Source organism: Calliopsis andreniformis, chromosome 6, assembly GCF_051401765.1.
Source record: "Calliopsis andreniformis isolate RMS-2024a chromosome 6, iyCalAndr_principal, whole genome shotgun sequence".
Lineage (NCBI taxonomy): Eukaryota > Metazoa > Arthropoda > Insecta > Hymenoptera > Andrenidae > Calliopsis > Calliopsis andreniformis.
Window position 1 is genome coordinate 13111026 of NC_135067.1, and position 24928 is coordinate 13135953.

The 24928-nt window shown below is 40.5% G+C and overlaps 1 protein-coding gene across 1 annotated transcript in view; it reads left to right on the plus strand.

Annotated features, from left to right (window-relative positions):
- Nucleotides 1-24928, plus strand: part of LOC143181142 (lachesin) — a 245442-nt gene that overhangs the window by 562 nt on the left and 219952 nt on the right. The window lies entirely within an intron of this gene.

A 24928-nucleotide genomic window follows, 5' to 3' on the forward strand; every position in this document is an offset into this window, starting at 1 on the left:
ATAATTTATTTTTCCTGGTTGCTTAGTGAAATGTCACAATAATATAGTCTATAAACAATGTGGTTGTTACTGATTGAAACTGAACCTCTAATGATTAGGTACACATTAGCTAGGTACTGTGGTGGATGTCAATATTATCGTCAGTGTTTGTATCCTTGCTTCAAGGTTATAGCGCTGTTGTTTTCATAGTTCCCAGATTGTATTATTATTCATTTTAGAGAGTGCTACGGGCGGATCTGTTGTTGCTATCAATTGCACGGGCCAATGGTGGTCAATCAACGTTTACCTATATCGTAAACTTCATCACGATTGACGCATAAACTGTCCACCGTGTTTCCTCCCCTCTGACACCACTCGTGCCTGTTTGAACGGCGATTTAAACGCGCATCGTTCGATCAGCACGTAATCTCGGATTTCATTTTGGCTATGTTAAATCAGGGGACCGATAACGGCGCAAGGTATCCCCGGAAATTATGGCGAAGTCAAATATACGGTCAAAGGTGTACGTTTAAACAGTGGGAAATAAATTTCGTGATATTACGTTGATTGACCACCAGTAACAACAAAATAACTGTTCGCTCAAGTACGATAGTTTTCCCACTCAAATTGCTATCCGTTTCGTTGATTTTGCTCTCATTAAATATTCGTAGATAGTCTAATGAATGTTGTTTAACTGAAACTATATCGAAGCTGTTCAAAACGACAGGTATGCTTTATTACCGAATATTGACGTTAAATAAAATTAACTCCTGAGGACATAAATTTTTTAATTTGTTTCTTTTATGAAAAAGTAATTCAATTTTTTTTATGGAAAAGAGTTTACTTTAATATAGGCTCTTCGAATTCTATAGCTCTGCTGTCGATGTGTTTAATCAGGATTAAAAATAAATTGAATGCTTTCCTGGAGTACATATTTATGGGCTCCATCAAATTTTTAATTCTATTCCATTCTACAGTTCATTACAAAAAAAAGTCACTGACATATTAACAAAAAAACACATTGATTATTAAACGTACTTTGCTCTTATTTTCATTCAGAGAGAGTTCCCTTGCCACTCGTTTATCTGCACGAACAGAGATTATTGAGAATATTCACGTGCAAGCTCCGCGTAAATCATTCATTTAAAGTAACCATATCACGTATGACCTTCAGCGGCAGAATACGATGATGAATAACGCTATAAAAGCCTGTAGTCACGTCGTTGTTCCACCTGCAGCCGAATAGAACGGGCCGTAAATATGAAATGTTAAGCGTAGGATTCCGCGACAAAAAAGGAACACATCTGACTATGTTTAAATATTTTAACGACGCCTAATGACACGTGGAGCACGTTCACGGGCGAAATTATTCAAGCATGAGGGTGATGCAAACTAGTTTACGCCCTCCTGGCGCGCGATGCTCGAAATTCGTTTTCTTTCCGAGCACGTTTAAAATTTCATGTCTTACACGCGAGAGCAAAACTTCCCCCTCGATTCTCGAAGAATCTCGACACGATACCCCGAAGATCCTTCTGTACTTCGTGCCATAGGAAACAAGCTCGAGCACCTTTGTTGTGTGAACCCTCAAAGTGTCCCCGTGGATAACTTAATTTCGGCCATTTTCGCGCGTTAAATCCATTCCGCAATTGCGAAACAATCTCGCCAGGATGCTCTGTCGGCGTTAGGTAAAGCGCCCTTTGTAAGGGTGCGGATAGTCGCCCGACTGAACGACACCTCTTCGCGCGTTGTCGTTTGTAAGCACCGCCGCAAAAAGCTCGTCGGCGGTTCTAATACCGCGGCGTGGTGAAATTACACTTCAATGGCGAAATTGCGGCCAGGAATGAGCTACTGCGTCCCGCGCGTTCCCATGCATAATTCATAAGCGAGGCGTCACGGAGAAACCTCGGGGCGATAAATATTTTTTGAAGGCGGAAAGACGTAAAAGTGCATGCAAATGAATTGACCCTAATGTAGCCGGTACCCACTTACACGCTATTCTAAGTACTTCGCGGACACTTTCTTCCTCACGCCACGTTCTTTCTTGCGCACAAACCCTGCCCTCTATTGTCTACTCGATATACGGTCAACTTACCGCAATTAACCATTCTTTTCCTTTTATGAGGGCTGGGAAAATATATTTTGGGAAGGCAGTGTGGGTGTCTTGGACGCTGTGTTTATTTCTAGGGTGTGCCTTTGGTTTTGTCTAGGTGTTTTTGTTATTTCTTATCTACTTTCCTTTTTGAGTGGTGGATTTGTATATTTATTGTTTCTCCTTTTTTAGTAGATAATTTTAGAGCACTCCTGTGACGCAGCGTGTAATGTGGTTTGTACATATTTAGGAATTTTTTAGAGCTTCTTATATTTCATTACTTCCTAAACCAGAGTTTCTTTTTAATTATCTTGTATTCGTTTCGAGTTAAATTTTTTTGTAATTCACAAACAGGTATGGATGATCAAACGTTTTAGTATCTCAAGCTCAGAAATTGCAGAATATAGAGTATAGTTGAATTAATCCTTGAAACTATCTACGTTCACTTACCTCAATAGTCATACATCATAAATGAAAAAGAATTCTAGAAAAATTGCGCTTCCACAAAATACTGTGGTTCTAAGCAGAATCCATTTCCACATATCTTGTTCGTGTCATCTCCAAAGTATCAACGAAACGTTCGTGAATCCAATGGCTACTACTTTTGCAAAAATAATGCGCATCCATTGAACGGCACTTCGCCGTCACAGTGCTCCAGTGTTTCCACCCAAATCCGATCGTTTTTATGATCGTTCACGGTCCCGATCGTCGCTTTCGAAATTGCGATTTGTAGGGCGGCCATTATCATCGTCGGTGTGGCTGTCGCAACGAATGCGAATTTTATACGGTGGTCATTCAATTCGCGTGTTCCTACTATTCTCTTGCGCGCAATCCCCTGAGGATAGGGAATCGGGTGAGCACAGACAGATAGATAGTTTCGACGAGGAGATAATATGAAAAGGCTCTTATTGTCTCGGTATCAGATCCCAGTGAACGACGAGCAGAACCATTTTACTTGGTAACCAAGGACCGCCTTAGCAGCGTACGTTTAATACGGTTAAATTGGCGAATGTGGCCCATACGATCCCCTCCCATCCTGTTCTAGGTATTATCTAATTTCGATGAATTATTAACGGAGTTTGATAACGAATGTCGCCCCACGAATTAGACTCGTGCACACAACCGTGCCTCGCGGAATCTATTCTCGAGTTTACCCGCCCTCCCTTTCTCTTTCTATCTCTTCGCTAGCTGCTTTCTCCACTAAGTCCTTTATCCATACATTTTCCTCGCTTAACCGTCTCTGTCGGTACGCCTCGTTCAGCCATCGCTTCCTTCCACTCTCGAGGACGGCTCTCTCCACGGAATTATCTCGTAGCCTAAGGGCTGCCATCTGTTTCGGCAGGGGAGCACACCCCTAATTAGGTACAGCGACAGTTGTAAGCGCGCTAAATCTAATATCTAACGTGCCCGCGAGACCTGCGCGGTACGTGGCGAAAATACGAATGATTTCCATACGCGTTCTGGCCACTTGCTCGCCCTTCACGAAAACATCCCTGTCACGCTGGGGACACCCCTAACGCGTGGATAATGGTGGATTCGATGCAAAAATATTTCTACACCGCGTCGTTTTCCGGGGACGGATGGCACGTCGTTTAGAGATTAGATACGTTTAGGGATGAGGGTACGTTCGATGATTTCCCCATTGTGGGCCTTTTTCTGGGCAGTTTAACGTGGGGATTCGTCGCGCTTAGTTTGCGTCTTTGGTATGGTTCTGGGGTAACATCAGGGTTTTATGGGGGGAAATGGGTTTAATATGAGTAATGACTTTAGTTATTGTCGATTTATTTCTTGGAAACTATTTGCGATTAAATTCTTTAGTGCGGTTATAAATTCAGTTCTTTATTTATTTTGCAGAGAATCAAATTAACTAGAATTATTCTTATTATTTGTTTTAGTTTTAGTCGCTATGAATTTGATTCTATAATACTGCTGTTTATGAATTCTTTTTTAGTATGTAATATAAAAATGAAATTAAAGTCTCTGATGAAAGTTAAATACTAAGCAAAAAATAACTTTTTGCGTAAAATAAATTTTCGAGATACAAAATCTGATGGATTTCATAAAATTCGTAGAATAATTATCATCTTCGTATTCAACACAATCTACGACGTAATATTGATTTCATTTATTACGTCCATGCTCATGTGCTATATCGCCTTAATTTTCATTGAGCTTATATTACCATAATGGCGTAAAATATGTAACGATGTCTGTAATTTCGTTTAGACTCTCGCAGAAGGAAATAGTAAAAATTCAGATGCATACTGGCACGGATTATCCTAGTTCCTCCTACGTGCACGTATGCGTCCGTGAATATTCATCTGCTTTCATCCGATTATCGCGAAGTATCTCCGTTTCCACTCGTTTCCAACTCACGTTAGAGAATGAACGGGAGCAAGAGAGCGAGAAAATTCGAGGCAAGAATAACACGTCTGTGCTAATTGTCACGTGAATAACAGATAACAAGATGGCAGAAAATGTAGCCAATCGATCATGGACATTCGTTTCTGATGATGAACGCAGGCGTGTTAAAAAAAGGTCGAATAAAACAATATCTCGCAGTTTTAATTGCAACGCTTCACGGAAAGATTCGATACAATATTGTATTTATATTATTAGCGATTGGTTTTTATTTTTAATCCGATGAAACGTGCGATTTTATTGTTAGCGAAAATACTTTACCTTGCACAGAATTATTTTATCGTCTTTTTCATTTAGAATTCAGAATTTTTAATAGAGATTTTTAATCCTGAAGAAGGACTGTAATTTCGAAAATTTACTCATAATAGGTTTCAATACCTAAAAGGAACAGTTGTTGGTGCAGTTGTTGCGACAGTTGTTCGACAAAGCACGTTTCGTGGTAGGTTCATTTTTTGCAATTAATTTTTCTAGCGGAACGGGCATATTGCTTCGGGCGACACTGCCACTAAAGGGTTTCCCTGCATCAGTCAACGCTATGTCGTCAGCGGTAGTCACTACTAAATATGAAGCGATTCCTTCCACATTAATAACTAAAATAAAAATTCCATAAAAGAACTTAAAAACATCAGAAAACAATCCTAAATTTCGAAGCTCATAAAACTCCTAACAACTGTATCCCCAATAAATCACTTGAAAGAAAGATTCTTAACAACTGAATAGCAGGTATTACAGAGTCTGAAACTGCGCTAACTTAAATTCAATTCACATAATAAGCCACATACAAAGCCCCATTTTACACCTCTCTTATCGCTAGAATTCACAGAAAATGGTTCGAAGTACGATCAAAAAAGGCCATACCGAACAGAGAGAATTTCAGGTTTTCCGCGTCGTAAAGTTTCCTCGTTTAAAATAATGGAGACGCGGAGGTCCACGGGCGTGGTCGATCAAACGAAAGAAACAGCGTTTCGATTTTTCGTCGCTACGAAATGTACAATAGCCATTCCGCGTGTTCGTACGTGCGTGTACGCGGAACGCAGCCCCTGTCGAGGTCGCGAGGGGTGGGGGTGGGCGAAGAAACGTGGTCGGCGCACGTTCACGGTCGCAGAGGGGTTCTCCGGCGCCGTGCACCCTCTGGGGATTCTCGCTTCATGCATTTTATATTTCGTCGGACTTTGATTCTTAGACGGGCCACGTGGCCCATGGGAGTAATCCTTAATCTTTGATCGGAAATTATCTTTGATCATGGCTCCGTCATCGGCTGTTCTGCCTCTTCTCCGATTCTTATACCGTGGCCTGGCTCCCCTGGGTCGAATGCAGTCGTTTGAGCGAAAATGCTGGCTAGGGAGCGAGGGGATGAGTGGCGTAGAGACACGCGGACAATGATGAAGAACGGGGGCGGACCGCTTAATCTGGTATCTTATAAACTCCCGTGGATACGCGCCGACTTCATAATGCAGACAATTTCGCGATCAAGGGAGGAAACGATACTTCCAGGACCAAGCGTGTCGTTTGGGGAGCGCGGGAAACACCTATCGCGATATCGTGGTTAGGATGCGTGATAGACTCGGTTATACTAGGGATGTTGATAGAAAGCGATACTGTTGGACATGATACTGGATTTTGGTTTGAAGTTTTTGCTGTGCATACTACGGGAGAGATATCGGTTCCTGTTCCTAGATCGCAGATTTAATATTTTTCCTTAACTTTACGTAAAATGTATTGCGATACCTGTGCCTGTAAAATGAGGTTATGCCTTAATTGAAGTACTTATACAAAATGGTAGAAGTTGTAGTTTAATAATGGGGAATTTTGTCGTAATACAAAATCGAGATTCTAAGGTTTGGACTTTGATATTTCGAAAGTAGAAATATGTGTCTTTTGCTATTTTGCTGTATCCCATAACTACAGATTTTATTATACTACTAATTGTCGTGAATAGATATTCTGAATACAAAGGATAGATGGAAATACAGAGGATAAACTATTAGTTCTGCATAAATATAATTATTTCAGACAATTATTTTTAGACACACATAAAATAAGCTAATTTTATTCGTGTACAAAATATTCTACGCTTAATATTTCATCCTTTCATGGATTTCGTTATAAAATCACACTTTTCGAATAAGGGTTTCTAAAATAGTTCTAAAAAGAAGTAAGACTGTACTAGATATCACCATTCCCCTATCTCACTGTAACAACATTTGACAAAAAGTGTCCCTCGCGTTCTCATCTATCCTCGATTCGAGCCTCCAGCCATAAACATTACCGAATCTCGCCCCTGGAACATGTCCACTCTCGCGTAACCATATTTTAGCAACGAACAAGCGTTAAATCGAATTCGAAATAACGCCGCTCTACCGCTATCACCAAAACCGTTCCACTTTTCCTCGCCCTCTGTGCAACCCGAACGCGCATATGCAGCGAAGCTTTTCGTGGCTGTTGGCACTCCTGATATCGGAGGATCCTTAATCCTTTCACGAAACACTTGGATCCTGGGTCGCTAAAAAGCCGCACAATAGTGTTCAGGGAGGGGGGAAATGGACAGGGAGTAGAAGAAGGAGGGGGATGAAGGTTTCTCCAGGAGAAATCCTCACGCGGGCGATCTCGACTCGGCTTTCCAAGTTGGCGAAATACTCTGGACTCTCATCCTCTTGTTTTCTCTCCCCTTTCGCTTACTTTCGCCGACAGCCTTCCACCTTTGCGCCTCTGCCGATCGCCAGTCTTCGTCCTCCCCTCATCCTGCTGCTTCTTTTTTTTTTCCCTCCCTTCGCTGCCCGCCACACCCCGATTGCGTACGTGCGCGGAGAAAGCTCGCAGTTTCCTTTCTCTTTCCTCAGAAATACCCTCGACTGAACTGGCAACCTCCGACTTTAAAGTTCCTTTAGATTCCAGCTACTGTCTTTCCTTTCCACGACCTCCTCGCACCCTTGCTGGGTTCGCTTTGCTTGCCGCCAGCGTTACGTGCCCCTGTTTGACTTGTAAATAGGCGGGGTTAATGAAACCCGGCTATCGGTTTGACGTGTGACTTCGCGATGTTTGATTGTGGCTGTACTAACTACCAATCAGAAAATGTTTCTTTCATGAGACGTAATTGATGCATTCATTTTCTCTCGACGCTTTGTTCCCAGGGGAAGAGTGGCGCTGTGTGTGGTAGTTGGCGTATTAGCCAGTTGTGAAGTGGCTGCCGATGAGGTATTAGCTATTATGCATCGAGGCGAGTGACGACTTGGTTTTAATTGGTCTTATATTGGACTGAGATTGCGATCGAGATTATCGGGCTGGGTTAGTTCGCTAGTCGTTTTGTTTTGTGGAACTTTTGTGGTTCAGTTGCTGACTGTTTCTATGTGGAGATCGATACCTGTGCATTAGAGTAAACAGAGTAGAGTAATTAGAAAAAATTCTGAAAATTAGTTAACTCAGATATTTAACTTCAGAAATCACTGTCATTGACCAGACAAAGTTTATCGAGAATATCATGTGGAATTATAATAGTAATTAATGTGAAATTGTCATAGCGAGCAAGTACTTGTATTTAGATTGCGCAAATTATGTTGCGACAAGTTGGAGTTCCAGTTTTGAAACGCTGGTTAACAGAGAATAAATGCTCCACAAGGAATACGTATTAAATTGGAATATTACTGAAGTGTATTTTGATATTCTACGAATAAATGTTGCTCTCGAAGTGAAACAACCAAATAAAATGGTGTCACGAAACTACGACGACGTAAAGTACTGACCGTGAAACATCACAGTTTCTTCGTCCACAAAGTACATCCAATTTAAAATAAATTTCTAGAAACCTCGCTAAACCGTTTCCCTCGACTTGACGAAATTGCAGAATATTTTTCAGAGAGGTAATCACCCATACAATTATAGGTAATTCCCCCAGTCTTCGTATCTGACTTCCCAGATCTTTTCTGTCCATTTATTCTCTTCCCCTTATTTACTCGATATTTTATTTTAACATTTTCAATCGACAAAATATGAATATATTAAAGATTAAGCGTTTTAATATCTAAATGATGGGACATTGTTCAATAAATACAGCAAAATAAATAATACCTCAGGATATGTTTATTTGATGTAACTGTGACCACAGAAATCAATTATCAAACGTCTGATGAACTCATTTCTATTTTCTCTAGAACAGTTGAAATATTTGCAGGTATTTCGATTCTAAAAAATTATTCATTTATAATATGACATTAAATTTGTATTCCCCTATCAATACATCTAAACAAACTTACTTAATATCTATTCAAATCTGAATTATTTTATGCTTCGTGTTATGTCGACTGGGGAACAGACGAACCTGCAGAGATATCTGCGGGGAATTTTCAAATCTGTCCTTGGAGAGGTATAAGCAATTTATTGGCTTTGAAACGACAGTAAGTGCGCTCGTCTTGTCCCCATCGTCGATCCTTCAAGAGGTTATGTTCGAACGAAAGGGAAATTTGTGGCTCGAGCCGAGTGGAATATTATTTGCAGATTCATCGAGCTGGGGGGTCGTCTGTAGTCGAGGGTCGTCTGAATCGTATTCCTCGTATTTAATATCGTTACATTGAAATTTCATGAAGCCCCTTTGAGTGTTCTGATTACACGCTCGTACACAGGGCCGATCAATTAAAATATGGAGATAACTCGGTACCTGAAACCGCTTGTATTAAATTTATTTCACGTCTCGACGAGCACGAAGAGTGTCGACGAAAGCGTAAACAGAACGTCGGGGGTCGCGGATTTCGACGCACAAAACACGTCGAATTCATCGCGACGTTTTTGACGTGCAAGAGCCAACCACCCTTTGGCTAATTTAAAGCTCCGTGAGTATGCAATTTCCATCGGCGGAAGCCGAGGCCGTGACAAGAGGGAAACAGCGAAGGATTAAATTACAAGGGGTGGTTTGGGGTGGAGGGGAGGGAGGGATAGCGAGAAAAGTAGCATAACGGTTGACAAACATCGGGAAGGCAAGATGAAATTTATCGCGACAAAGGAAACCCGGTTAAGGCAATTACAGGGAGCGTGGCATCGGCGTTTATAATTCGCGTCTGAAAAGCGGTTACAAGAATAGCATTGATGCTGGTGGATTTATTAATTGCACGCCATCTCCAGCCCTCCCCTTTTGTCCAGGCACCGTCGTCGTCCCGTTGGCGACGACGAGACCGACGACTCCGACGTCTCTGCCAATCTAAACCGCCCTGAACGTGAATCAAGACATTATACCAGCCGAGGATATAATTCTTATTACGTCGTTAGACAGGGGGAACGAGTTGGAAGGAAAGGAGCGTAAAGAAGGGAAAACAGAAAGAGAAAATGTGGAGCGAGAGGAGTGTTTCCTTTGAGGATCGCCGCCTACCCCCTATAGCTCGTCTCTAACAAGGCAAAAAAGTACATTAATTGCGCGCTGTGTTGCGGTGTTATTAAATTCTTATGGAAATGCAGGTACGGCAGGGCCGACTCATAAAGTTCGCTATTGTGTTATAAAATCTAAATAATTTCAAGTTCTCGAGCAGCGAACGGCCTCCTTCATGCCGCCCTATGTCGTTTCCTTGGCTAGGGGGATGGAGGAGGACCAAACGTATGCGGAAAGGGATACCATGGGCGGGCTGCGGTAAAAAACGCGGGATTAAAGCGAGTTATACGGGGGAACGTGGCACCGCGTCAGGAGGTCAGGTACGAGGCTTAAAGGTGGCTGCAATCAGATATTCAAATCGTGTTTACTAAATCAGACCTCCTGTCTGGGTACTTTTCCATTCCACTTTCCTCGTCATCTTATTTTTCTTTTCCTTATCTTCGTTCCACTCGCCTCTCGTCTTCTCCTCCCCCCCCCCCACGTTTCGGTTTTTTCTGCTCCCCCCACTTCTTCCCTCGCCCTAGAGCCAACCGATAAGTTTGCTTCTGTCTGCTGCTGCTGCTACTGCTTGCTGCCGAGTTAACAATTCGGTTAGGAAGTTAGGGACCGTTCCTTTTTCCACTTCTCTCCTTTTACGCTCCACGATCTTTTCGGTGGCGGACAGTTCGATGGTCTTCTAGTCGGAAGAACCTGCCTTCTCGTTACGAGAAGGGCGGACGTCGAACTTCGTGCCGCGAGTGAAAATCAGTAAATTCGACGATCCCTCGTTTCCTCATGAAATACGGGAATTGGAAGAAAGAGAGAGGCTGGGTGTCGCGTTGAATTCCGACGCCGTACGGAGATGCGAGGGAATTCGAAAAATGTTTGATTGATTTTGATTCAGGGTTTAAACGAATCGATTTTAGTTTTGTATTTAATATTTAATATCATTATTTTGACTTTACGGATGTGTAGAGATCATTTTAGAGATAACATTTGAAAGGTGAAATTATCTTTTATAGGTAGGTACTGCTTTTATTCTGTTTCCTTTTTTAAATAAATTGTTAAATTTTCTTTTCGTTTTTTGTATGGCAAAAACCCGTGAATATCCCAGAAAATTCTGAAATATTAAAAAAGAATATGGGTATCGATCCTAATCGATACCAAAACTGCCTGTAAAACTTTACATAGCTCTGTGCAGATTACAATCGGGATTTAACAACTCCATAAATTTTTGCAGCTTCCTAAAGTTTTATGGTCACAGAGTTTTATAAAATACATTATTATTTTATGACGTAACGCTTATTAGACTTCCGGAAAACGATTCGTATCGTTGAATAATTAATTATGTCGTTACGTATTTGATTCGTGAACGATAGAAACTTTTTATGATCCGGGTCGTAAAAAATTGTGTAATAGCTAATCGTGGTCGTTCATTTTCATCTGTTCAAAATTACTCGTTTTTATTCGAAAATACGGCTTGTCGAATAGTAGACGGTTCAGTGACCTCCAAAATTAAGTAATCCCAAGGTATAATTCACACATGGCGCCAGTTTCCCTTTCCTATAACAACAAAAATTATTTTTTGATTAATCTTCTGCTCGATTCATAGAAGACAGAATAAATGTACAGGTATTCGTGTCACGGAACTTATGGATACACCTCAGAAGAGGGATTCTTGATATTGATATCTTCTCCCTTGACGTAGAAAAGTAGATCGTATCTGGTGTACAAAACCCTTTTAAAGGAATTTCGTCGATTCGTTTCTATAAGCTCCATTACATATTCAAGCTTCTAGAAATTTTACAAACCTGTGTTCCAAATTAGAGTATCGATTCAGCCAAAGTACACAGAAATAGTAAAATCAAACTTACTCTACCAACGTGTATCAGATCTGACCAGAGTCCAACACTTTACATGGATTTCACCCCTACCCTTGTCCTATGTCGTGGTTTTTTTTCGTATCCTTCAGGAGAGTCGGGCTAACTTATAAATATGATAATACGCGCGGAGAGCAAGCAGCAGTCACGAAATAACCCCTTTCGACCTCCAGCCTCCCCTCTTCGTCCCAAACCCCCGGCCATTTCTTCCTCCGCGAAAGGACTCACCCTTATCGAACCTCAGGCATTACCCGGCGTCTTCCTTCACCGCTTTACGATATTGGAAATCCGAAAATGCGAATTAAAGTCCGTCCTCTTCTTTCCTCGTTCCCCCCTTGGCGCTCTCGACGACCCTAGTGGAGGGTGCATGTATCGATGCCGCCTCTGCAGCCACCGTCTGCGTACCATCCACACAGAAATAAGAAATGCGTGTAAATTGGCTGAGCTTGAAGGCTCCTGTAAAACGGTGACTTCTCGGTTCTTCGCGAATCGAATTCACTTCTGGTCGCGTTGGTAATCGAAATTCCGAACTTTTGTATCGTCCCTCAATTGCCACTTCGACGGTCTAGATGATTTTGAACGGCCTCATTGTTGCGGGACGAGTGTTTGTTAGGGATTCGATGAAGCATTGAACTCTGTTTGATCGGTGCTCTTCGTATTTTAATGTGGTAATTGTCTTACTGCTGTATGTTTTGTATAATTGTTCTTTTTAAATTTAGTTTTCGTGATATTATGTGAAAATTGAAGCATCATTTCTGATAGGAAGGAGCTTATTTGTAGAAAATCTAAAATAACTCGGCTTGTATGAGGTTTCCACTCAATTCAAAATTTTGGAGTTAGTGAAGCATTAGCATTCATCGTATTCAAACAACTACGAGGAGAGAACTTATTTTACTTTAATTCTAGATGGTTCTCACTAATTCGAAATGTTCTCGCTCATTTCCACTTGAATTTATTTGAGAATTTCAGTGAGACTGATTACAGCGATTAAAAGGTTGACATCCATATTTATGGAACCAAGAGGTACTTAGTTATCTTTGGGGTAATTAGAGACTAGTAAGTGTTAAATGGTACAAAGGTAGATAGTAATCAATTAATTGCTGTGCACAGATGATCATTCATGTATTTAGTAGTAATTTGATACTTCGAAACTGTAGTTACATTTTTCATAGACTATCTCTATAATTAGCTGCAGTTGCGATTGAACGTTGCTTGATGGTCGCGTCTGTCTACTACTGGACAATTCTACTTGTGAATTAGTTCAGCGCAGAGTACAACATACCTTTGGCAAACTTTAATCATACAACTGGCGTGTAGCATACTAACATCACACTACCTCATCTTTTCGTGGCCAAGTAATTTCGAAAGTATTCTTTGAGTTACATAATTAATGAGAACAAAGGTCGGTACCTGGTACACGACTATGAGACTAATTAGCTCGAAAGCATGTTAAACTCGCATAGGGACGTAACAGGAAGGCGTAACAGGTAACTAGAATTATTGTTGCTGGCATGGTTGCAGTTCAGAATCTCAGTTAATTACATTATATGCGATAAACATTCTTTTATAGCTCACACTATTTTAAATTATGTAATACGGTCAAAAAAGCTACTTCTTCTTTCTAAATCTATTAATATTTCCTTTTTTCTTGTAGTCCCTATCGCGTAACATTAATATACGTCATATTCGGGAATTCAGGCAGCGCAGGAGAATGTGAGTAATGTACTAGTCGATATATGAAAATGAATTTCACGGTTTCGTACATTCTCTAAATACAGATCGAGCGATGCAGGCAATGAAACATTTTTTAATTTAATTAACGAATTAAAAAATTACTACAATTATTTCGGAGAAATAATGTTTATTTATGTTTAACCACTAATTTCAAAAATTTCAAAAATTTGATCTTCGAATCGAATCTTCAAAAATTTGTTATATCTACAAACTCCTTATAACTTTAACATCTTTGGATTCTCGTTTTGCTGCATGTAGGCCTGCTAATTTTACTAATTAAAAATTCTTAATTTCTCACCTTCATAAGAAGTATATCATAATGCAAGAAAGACGCGGATTTTTATGAATGAAAAGTCGCACATGGTCGCAGGATCGATTCGATCACGCTTCCTCCAAACTTGATGGTGGAATAGAGCTGAAATGGGGACTGGGTGAAACCACGAACAAGGGTTTCCCTGACCGAAGCTAATCCTCTGTAGGTAAGCCAAATGTAGTCGGAAACAAGCCACGGACTTTGCATCATCGTTCTGTGTCCTAGTTCCAAGGAGGATGTGCTGATCCTGTCGACAGTGTTACGGTTCTTTGTCTATGGACGTGTAAAAGAGCTTTCCAAAAAATCATTTTATTCATGGGTCGTTACTTTTCAGATTAACGCGCTACATTCCAGTAGCTATTGATGGCACGATTTTACATCCTATCGTCGAGCTCGTTATTACTGACCATTCATGGGCGTTCTATTGCCGTTTTTATTATTCTCTCAAAGTTCTGTTTTTCATTAGTAATAGCGTTAACGAACGATATCGATCGTTCGATTGTTTTGACATATTTTGTATTCGCAGTAGTACAGTAATTCTGAAACTCTAAAACTGATCTGAATTTACTAAAACTAGCAGAGTACCTACTTTCTAAATGTGATCGAATTAAATTTAAAAAAAATCTAAAATTAACATAAAACCATAAAATTCTCAAACCGTAATTTAACTATTTCTTCGACATTGCCTAATCTACTTCTTGTCATGTATAACATATTGTCTGAAAGAGAGTCAATCAACTCAAAAAAGATGTACACAATGAAATCATATATAACAATAATAGCTTGGCTCATAATTGTGTCAATAGATGAGTAATTTCTACGATCAAAGGGAGTTTCTATTTTCTTGGCTAGAATTGTCGTGGACGTTCAAATACATAGCGTTGCACGCGCGAGATAGGCGGAGTTCTCGAGCATGTTCCTAAGTATACACAGAGGGTAGGTTGTTGTGATCCTCTCAATGAGCCATCGACATGGCAAATACAAACACCGGCGGCCCATTAGAATAATTATCCGTGCTTGTCCACATCGACGGACACCGACGACTTCTAATTAATCCAAGTACTTCACTATGGAAATTAATTCAACAGTGTATCGGCCTTCTTTCGCTGCGACACCTTTATAAACGGGAAAGTCCTGGCCGATGCAACCGCTCGTCCATAGAATATGCACCAAGCTCGCTGCATTTGTGCGGTGCATCATCTCGCGTACGCTGGGAATCGACGGTTGAGTGGAAGCAAGTGTTTCAAAGGTAGCCCCGAGTTTTCATTTTCCGCTGGATTTTTATTTTGCAAAGAGAAGAATGATTTTTATCGAAAATCGAAGAATAGAATTTAGAGAGGGTTTACTTTTTCACTTGGCTTCAACTTCAAATAAATACACTTTGCCTACGTCGGTAGGTTTATTATCTAATTATTTCCAATTATAAGAAGGAATAGTAGAGCAAAAAGTAAAGATGAAGAGAAAGTAATTATTAACCCCTGCACACGAGTAAATGTTAGCTTTCCTTAATAAAACGATAAACATTCCATGATGTTTGAAACCGCACGAAAATTGAGACTTGAAAAAAGTGAACTAAAATATAGCACAGAATCCATCGATGAATAATAAGTATCAGTTGTTATATCCTTTTACGTATCATACCGAAGAAGTGAAATTTTCAATACCTAATCTGTTGCTGTTATCGTACACCACAGAAAATTCCTTCGTGAAAGGGTGATAAAAAGTTTGCCAGTTTAGACGTGGAATCGCGAGACGCGTGAACCTTTCGAATTTCGTCAGATTAGTTGTCGCAGCAATGGTGCATGCGATGAAAAGGAATTATTTAGTAAGTTGCCGGTTAATAGAGCACGAAATGGCCGATGTAACTTCCATCCAGCTGCACAACCGACCACACATTCGCGGTCGTTCGTCACCGTGGACGAACGTACCTAATCCTTCCTTTACCGTTCATTTCAATTTCATTAGTCGGTCTATATGAAGTCCTGCGTTCGCAGTTGTAATATTCTCCTCGGCTGGAATACCCGCGATCCCCACTCTATTTATTCACCCGCGTAATTCACAACCGGAAGGTGCTCACCGACCGGAAACACATACACGGATGTGGCCATTGTTATTCGGCCTCGTGTCAGAATGCCCCGTTCTACCTATAGCAACCACCAATCACACCCTTACAATCCCTCTCATGCGCTCTGCTTATTTTTAGAAAAAAAAAAAGAGGAGGAAATATTGGTTCGCGGCGGACTCGTCTCGATGTTTCTTAGGATTTTCAAACACACTCAAAGAAATTTCATAATATTTTCCAGGGTTCAGGAAAATGTTCGAGTCTACTTAGTGATTTCAAGTGTTGATTGAAGTCTCGATAAGAATTAGTGAGCCAGATGCATTTATCTTTGAAATTTATCGAGGCAGTAACGTTAGAGTAAAAATTTGTTTGCTAGTTCTATTTACGATAACTGGAAATATTGATATTTGCTTTCATTTCAACAAGAATCCACGGAATTTTTGATCTGTACAGTTGTTCAGCTATGGTTTTATTGAACTGAAATATTGCAATTAGTAGATTACTGAAAAGCTATATAAAATACGTTAAATATTTGCACTAAATTCATAAAGTTGTTAAAAGATTATTTGTCTTTAACTAAAAAATAACGTTTCGCGTGTGTCAATTTATTGCAACGCATTCGTTTTCTTCGTGTAATTGTATTAAACGCTCAGTGTCAACGAATCATTGTGACTTATATCGACGTTGTTCTGGATTCTTTAGATGAAAGCAGGGCTGTTATAAAGCTAGCCGAGTAAAGAGCCGCAATATTGTTCTATTGTACGTTTAAATTGCCAGTTCTGGCTTGAGCCGGTAAGGAATGATTCTCTTTCGCCTTGCTCCACTAACAGAAACATATAAAATTTACCAAAGAAGCTGGAATTAATAGCGCTCTCACTGTGAATGCTTTTTTCATACGTTTGTCGAATATTATTCTACTGATAACTATTTTAAGACAACGAAATATACTTGACGTTATTGCAATACGCTTTCAATAAATATCAGAGAATAAATTACCTTCCTTCATTTGGGAAAGAAATGAATACTCAGCTTTTTTATTTTCACTTACACATTTTAAAATTTCAATGAAAATTATCGATCCACAACGAATTCATCGCGACAAATGCAATAACAGTGCAAAGCTTGAAGGGCATCTCTCGCAAGACAACTCTAAACAATCTTTATAAGCGCTGATGAAGTTCCACGGACAATAGGAAGAAACGTCAGAAATGTATAATTATTCATTCACAATCAAAGCCGCACGAAAAATATCCTTCCAGCGAGGGGTTAATTAAACCGTACCGCATAACAGCATCGCGATTCGTTTGGTCGGGGTCAAAATTCCGTAGCATTCCGTGGATTTTGCCCAGCCGAACACGATTCTCGGGTGGGTGAAAGGTTAATCATCGGCGACTAGCGAAACGAGAGGATGGAAAGCGCGACATGAATATCGAAGTATCTGTCTGCGATTCGCGAACCTTGGCAGTTCGATTTTGTCGGACACCAGTGTTTACTTTGGCTTTGTTCAAACAATAGACGTGCCCTTTTTGTTTCTCTTCTCCGCGGGGAGAGGCTGCGCCCAGAGAAGCGGGCGAGAACGAAGGGGGGTCCAGAAGGGGGGAGGAGGGGTTGAGGGTGGCGGACAGAGCTGGCAGCGAGGCACAACAAATATAACGGGTGGACGAGCAGCTGGCGAGAGTCGCCGGGTGATTTCGCAGGATTTTGTAATTGAAACGCTTTTCGAGGTGGAACCGAGGCAAGGAACACGACGGATAAACGCCGCTTTCCTTCTCTATTGCCGTCCCTTTATTTCGCGTCTCGAGTGGCTGTAGAGAGGCAACTTAACGGAATGTCCAGCTATTTTGGTAGCCTTCCCCCTTCTTTCCCTCTTTCTCTCTCTGTTTCGTTGCCTCCACCGTGTGCCCCACCCTCTCCCTCCCACCTTGTCTCCGCTGCTTTTTCCATCTGCTCCCCTTTCGTCGGGTTGCTCTCTCTTTTTTTTTTCGACTCGGCACTCGCTCGGTCCTCGGCGTCTCTGTTTCTGTCTATCTCCGCTTTTTCGCTGTTTGCTTTTCATCTGTTGACAAAGAGAACCTTGAAGCCATGATCGCAAACAGGTTTTATTGAAATTCGCCCATCAGCCGAGGTGTTCTTCTTTTGCACGTCACCGGTTGAATCCTGCGAATTGTTAATAGCGATCGTTGGATATTCGCTGGGAATTTTCGTGTTAACGTTCTGGGAACTCCTGTAATCGGGAGTTCTGCTAACGCTGGGATTGGAACGTTTGGCAACGGTGCTTGTTTCAACGCTTATTTTCGGAGTCGATAATTATTGCTCTCCAATTTCAGTGTAAGCAGAAAAGTTTCGGAAATGGAATTCATAAATATTCATTACTGTTAGCTTTTTTCTTACTTTCCAACTACCGAAATTTTATTTTTAATTCTTCATTATTAATTTCCTTGTGCTGGTCTGAGTTTTTGTTGAGGACCATTACTTTAGTGTGAATTATTTAAATAAAAAAAGGAGGCTATAAAAGTTTAATAGTCATGGACGAAAATTGTATAAAATTGGAAAGTAGATTACAAAAGTGAACAGAAAATAAAAGGTTTAAGAATTTGGACAGATTGCAATACAAGGTTGTCTATCAATTTTCCTTGAGGCACTTCATCTATTTTTATATAATTTTACGTGCTTTATAAAATCGATACTACATTTCGTTTTTCAAAATTAATTAGAGTTGCCCTCTAGCTACTCTTCACGACATCACCACATTGTTCTCTGCATATTTTTAGACGGCGTTCAGCTGTGAGAGCGTTGCCCCTTGTCCCTGACATCTCTTTGCTTTCGATTCCCTCTTGGAATCTTCTTGCCCTTCTTTTGCTTCTTTCGTGGCGGTGATAAACTCTAGTATAGCGGCAAGGAAAGGCGCGAGCCGAACAAAGAGGGATAATTCCTTGGCACGGAGTCACGATGCTCCGCTAATGAACATCCCTCGCCGATTTTAGATGCTGGTCACTAACGAGCGTGAACTGGAAGAAGGGAGAAGTAGTATAATTGCTGTTTTCGTCTGTATCACGGACGCGTATTCTTGATTTTTGCATATAAATAGTATCAAAGTGATCGTAAAGCTGTACTTGGTGAAAAAGAGGATGCTTAGTTGAGAAATAAGTGTGTGAACTTTCATAAACGAGAGGGATGTGCTTTCAGCGCTTTTGCCTTTGATAATATATCAAAGTTTACAAGTTAATAGTGGAAATGGATGTTAACCCTTTAGCTTTTGATAACTGCACGATTCAGAATCAGTTTAAGTCAGAAAAATATGTGAATTAACTACTTGCTACATAAAAAATTATCTCAAGATATAGGTAGCTTGTCAGAGATTTTACACTCTTTTTTTTCTTTACCAAGTACAAGTGTCTAACAATATGTACGTGTCGTTTTAACGCACGAGATAATTAGAAAATTAAGAATTTATTTAAAAATACATTCAATAGTTAACCCTCTGAGAATTTAAAAAACCTGAAATACTAAAGTACTATTTATACCTTTCTTTCAACACCTAGCATAAGGGTTCTCTGTCTCAAACGAACAAATACACATTAACCAAGCCAGATACACAGTTCAATAACCTCTCCACAGTTTAAAGGAACTCAACACGAATCTCCATGTTCCATTTTTCCACTCTAAGGCATTCAATGATCACAGGAAGCAAGCTTTCCGCCAAAGCAGCCGACATATCCCATGTCAGTATCATCGCCCACACTTGCTTCAGCAATCGGAAATAACGCGAGGCTCTCTGCAAGAGTCTATCTCGAAGCTAAAGTGCGTTTCTATCGTTCTCATAGGAGCTTTGTTCTTGGCTGTAAACAGTTCGCGAAACGCTGTTCCATCCCTGTTAAATGTAAACAAAACCGTCTGCTTAAGCGATGTCCCTGCGCCAGTCTCGCCGCTGTCGCCGTTCAAAATGAACTCTCCATAATTAAACACGGTCACGGTAAATTAAAACAATAAATACCGAGGCAGCGCGGGACGAAAAAACGGAAGGGGGTGGGCTCGGGCGAATTTGTCCACAACGTGCTGCGCTGCACACTTTCGCGTCTCGTGAACGCGTGCAATCGGTGCCTCAGTGATCACATAATGCACGATTCTTGTTTTTCCCTCCATCCCCGATGTGATTTCTCGGTTCGTAAATCACTTTATCGCGGAACGAACGCGGACCGATTAATTGCTAATTATGCCACGCTTCTGGACCGATCGATCTTCCTTTCAACCTTGGAGACGACGATTAATAGGCTGCGCGATTGATATTAATTGCTAGTCTCTCTAGCAATTTTTTTTTAATGGACTGATAGTAACTCTTTCAGTACTAAAATATTGAAATCGGTTAAAAAAATTGTGGATTTTTTTTTTATCTTTGAAATTATTTTTAGTTGCGATAGATGGGTGGGAAATACATGTTTTAGCCATGTATCTCTTTTATTATCTCAAAAATCTATATTCTGATGTGATCAGATATTAATATCATATACATATATGATAATATACATATACCTATAAAGTCTATTTTAACTTACGAATATTATTCTAGAAACCAATCAGGACGAACCTCAGTGCACTACTGTACCTTTCCATAACCTGGTGTTGACTATTATAACAAAAGCCAGAAACATTACAACGACAGCATATGTAATTTAATAGAACCTTGCATAAACGCTTATGCATAAATAACATAGTAACGAGCATATTAAATGGTCAACTTCTTGTATATTAACGCAAGGAAATACGTTTCGTGTTTGCCTTAGGTTACGAACTACATTCGAAAAGTCCAACTTTCGTGCAACCGCCAAATTTCCCAACGTAACAATTCGCATAAATTCGGACCGCAAACATCCAATGTGCAAAACACGAACGTTCTATTAACAGAGAATATTCAAAGCGGAATAATTGCATCAAAGAGAAAAAATGAAATGTTTATATTACCATAGACCACAGATACGTACAGTGTATACCAGAAGCATAATTATCTAAGAATACTTAAATTGGATAATTGAACAGAATGTGATAGTAACATCGAAGCAGTTAATGAGCAAATTTCACGGATTCCCTCGTGATTTTTTTATCGTTACTGAGTCACATGTACCTTCTCCAATGGAAACATGCTCATTTCGCTCGAGGGTATTAACTATCGTTTATGATCGCGATGGTAGCACAGTAAGCAGAAAATTGGCGGTGACGCGGTATCCGCGCGTTGCGCTTTTCATTCGATTATCGATTCGCATTCTTGAATTGTCGAGCACGGAGGAGTGTGTCCGGCGTTTTGTTCTGCAGGGATAATGCACAATGCAGCTGGATCCAGATTCCACGTGAATCGGTCATTGTAGACCTGCGAGTTATCGCGTGTGTGTCTGCCTCCTATTTCACCAGCCACTCTGCCTTGGCATGAAATTTTGTGAATAATGCAACGTCGTTTATGGCTTTGATACGCATTTGGAGCACGTTCGTTACAATTTGCTCGACAGTAGGCGTGAGATTATCGAGCTATAGCAATAGCATCCCTGAAAGACATGTATATTAGTGATGAATTGTAGGAGGACTATTTTGAACTACGAATTCCTTACAGGTAATGAATTAACTACTTTGATTAAAGCAGAAGATTTAATTTTGATAAACGATGATTAAAGTTGCTCGTATTGAAAGCTTTAATTACAAGAATTTCATTTTTCCATTTATCAGCTACAATTTATTCACGCCGAATAATAAAAGATAATTGACCAGAAAAGCAAGGATCAACTAATTTTAAAGTTTTTAAATCACTTAAAAATTACTTCGCATCACACGAACTCTATGTTGTTTGTTGGAAACAAATTTCCAACGTAACTGCGTCAAAAAAGAATGGAAAGCTCGAATACAACTGAATTATTTTCACGCGAATATTTGCATACGTAGTTTACCTTATTTCTCGCACGAGTTCTCGAATTAAAAGTTCATTATTTTTCAATCAACTGGTGCAGAATATTTTGCCATTAACACGTTATGGATTTGACCGTGTATGAAAGAACTTAGTTATAAATCGCGCGCCGCAACCGTTCTCGATTAAATCTGTGTCGTTCTGGGTGTCTCTGGCGTGTTCGAAATTGAAAATCACGCTCAGGTCATCGGCAGTCGTGGCTGTTTCAGGCCACCTCTGCCAATTCGAATCGGCCGCCAGTACAAACATTAATTTTCGTGGCCCGACATGGAGAAAAAAGGGGAAAGCAAAAGTGTTCGCTGCAAATGCGGAACGGCCTTCCGTTCGCTGGACATTTGCTGTTGGACCGTCGTTCAGTGAAATAAAAAAATTTGCTTGCGTGCTAGCGAATACCCTCAGAGTGAGAAAATGCATTCGCAAAGTTTGTTCCGTTCTTCGTAAACAAATGAAATTATTTATCGCGTAGGCGTTCGTTTCGCCTCGGTATGGGATATTAATGGCCTATAAGGAACAATGAGTCAATGCACTGATCTATTAACTAAATTGAAGAGCTTCGTTGTTCTTTCTGTAAGCCCGAAATTTTTTCGTAGATATCTTTTAACCCTTTGAAGTCCACCATATGATTTTTGAATCATTCAAGTTTTTCATATTTAATACAGTAGATTAAATACAAAATAGAAATTATATTTAAAAATATTTTTTAGCTTGATCAAAACGTGGATACAAAGTGGTTGAAACATTAAGGTGTTCTAAATTAAGGGTATCCATCCATGACAATAGACGAAAAAATGAATTTCAGAGATCCCTCAGACTTTTCTTCCACGCCCTTACTACCAACGTAAACTTTTGTGAAACTTCAATGCCACTTCTTCTTCCTTTGAATCTTCTCTACTCGAGGGCCACTTTAACGCAAATTAATTTCTCCAGTAGCATGAAACAGCGCAGCGGAGCAATGAATCCATCTTTGACAAAGGAATAAATCCTCGCCTCGATTATTAATCACTCTCCACTGTTAAAGTATTCTATTTCGATGTCCCGAAGAGTCACGGATAGCCTGTTCGGTTCAGTATCCAGGATAATTGTTCGGATAACAACGATAGGGTGCGTATGCGATCCTCGGGGAGAGATAGGAATCGTAGCGCGGCTGTATTCTGCACCATTGCAGATCGTACATCGTGAAGCACAGCGCGGGATAATGTGTCCTCGCTGTTCTCCAACGCACGATTAACATTCTCCACCAGCCGCTCGCCTAGATGCCCTCTGGTCACTCGTCGTCCCCCCCTTTAAAATACGGCACTGCTGGGTGCACGTAGCGTAGGCTCTCTCGTGTTCGCTATTAACTTCTCACATTGGCCGATGGGATCGATAGCGTCCTGCCAATGCATCGGCCGTTATCTTCTCGCTAGGCTGCATTAATGCACCTCCAGTTATTGGACAAAATGGTTCTGGCCCTCTCTACGAAACGTTACTCGGACCACGCTTGATACGCGACCGGTTGATCTGTGACGCATTTCGCTCGTCGAGATTACTATTCTACACAATTCGGCTTCCGAATGATTACACCGACGAAACACGTATTGATAGTGTTTTACCATTTGTAATTGTGTTTTTGTGATTTTTCGCTAGTATGTATAATGGACCTGATGAATCGTAGGGATAAAGGGAAAAGGGCATTTAACGTGTGATGGAAGAAAAGTGAAATGGCTTAGATTGAATATTTTTTAATATTTTCGACTTCTCTCTTGATCATTTTTTGGATTCAAAATTGCTGTTCATTTTAATCTGCTGGTTTTGAAGTTTCAAGGGATGGTACTTCGGGATGTAAGAATAGTAGGTACATATCTACCTAGATCCTAAGAGTGTAAAATGTACACATGTAGATCCCAAAGGAGGGAATATCTGATGATTCCGAGAAATTTTTTAAAAGCAGAGAGACACGTAAAAGGATATTTCGAGATGGAGACGTTCAGTGGAAATGACATTAAGAAATAGTATCATCTGAAGAAACAGATATGTATATGGGGGTAGTAAGTGTCCAGAGACAAGGGTATTTGAAAAGAGTGTCAAGAGAGAAGACCATCTAGAAAGGGAAATACTTAGGAAGAAAAGAAAACGTTCTTGAAAAATGGAGACACTTTTAGATAGGAATCGCTAGTGAAACAAGTGTTACGAGAGGCAGACGGGTATCGTGAGGGGACGTGGTCGCAGTTAAATGGACGTTACTACTTGAAGTGATAGGAGTTATATGGGAACATAGCATATTCTTTTGAACCGCTGTCTTTACTTTTCACTTAACTCGCGGATCTTACGCCTCTCCTATCAGGCTGCCGCGAAATGGTTAAGCTAAAAGGAACGAAATTGCATAAATCCTAAAACGGTGTTAACATTATCGCACCCCCGTAAGAAAATTGTCATAAGCATAAAATCAATCATTATATATTTCACAACACAGCAACTACGTAAAATTCAAATATACATTACTACATCACTGATATAAAAACAGTTACATGTTTTCCACTTGAAACAGTCTTCTGTCGGGAGTGTATTATGCACAGTAAAACACAGAAATGATTCGAAAAAGAAGTGTCTTAAAAGCAGCAGTAAGTAGCACAAATAAAAAGCATATAATAAGTTATACATATAGACTACCTTAAATAACATAGAAATTTGCTATTACTTCCATTTTCCTCTAAAATATACCTAACTACCCCAAGAAAGCCTTAAAAAAACACCTGAACATGATCCGCGAAGAAAGGAATCCCAGCGCTCCTATATTCTGCATTGAAAGCGGATTGCAGTATGCCATCACCGATGCGGGGTGATTATGAAACGCAGCCCCGGTAATGGAAACCCGAATCATCGTTCCAGCGAGGCAGGTCCAGCCCGTTCGCCTCTTTTCCTTGTTTCCACCTCGCCTATCTATTTATCCGTCTGTATCGTCGTAGCATCCGCGTAATTGCAGCGCGCGCGTTGCATCGGCCACTCCCAGCGACACGTTCCTCTTCCCTCGTATAAACTGGCTCCGCAATTACGAAATGTGTCGTTTTCAGCGGCTACAATGGGCCGCAAGAGGACGTGGGCGAGGAAGGAGGCGGCAAACCGAGGATCTCGGCCCGCTTGCGCACATATTTGCACGGTTCTGTGCCGTGTTGCTCGAGCCCTCACGACACC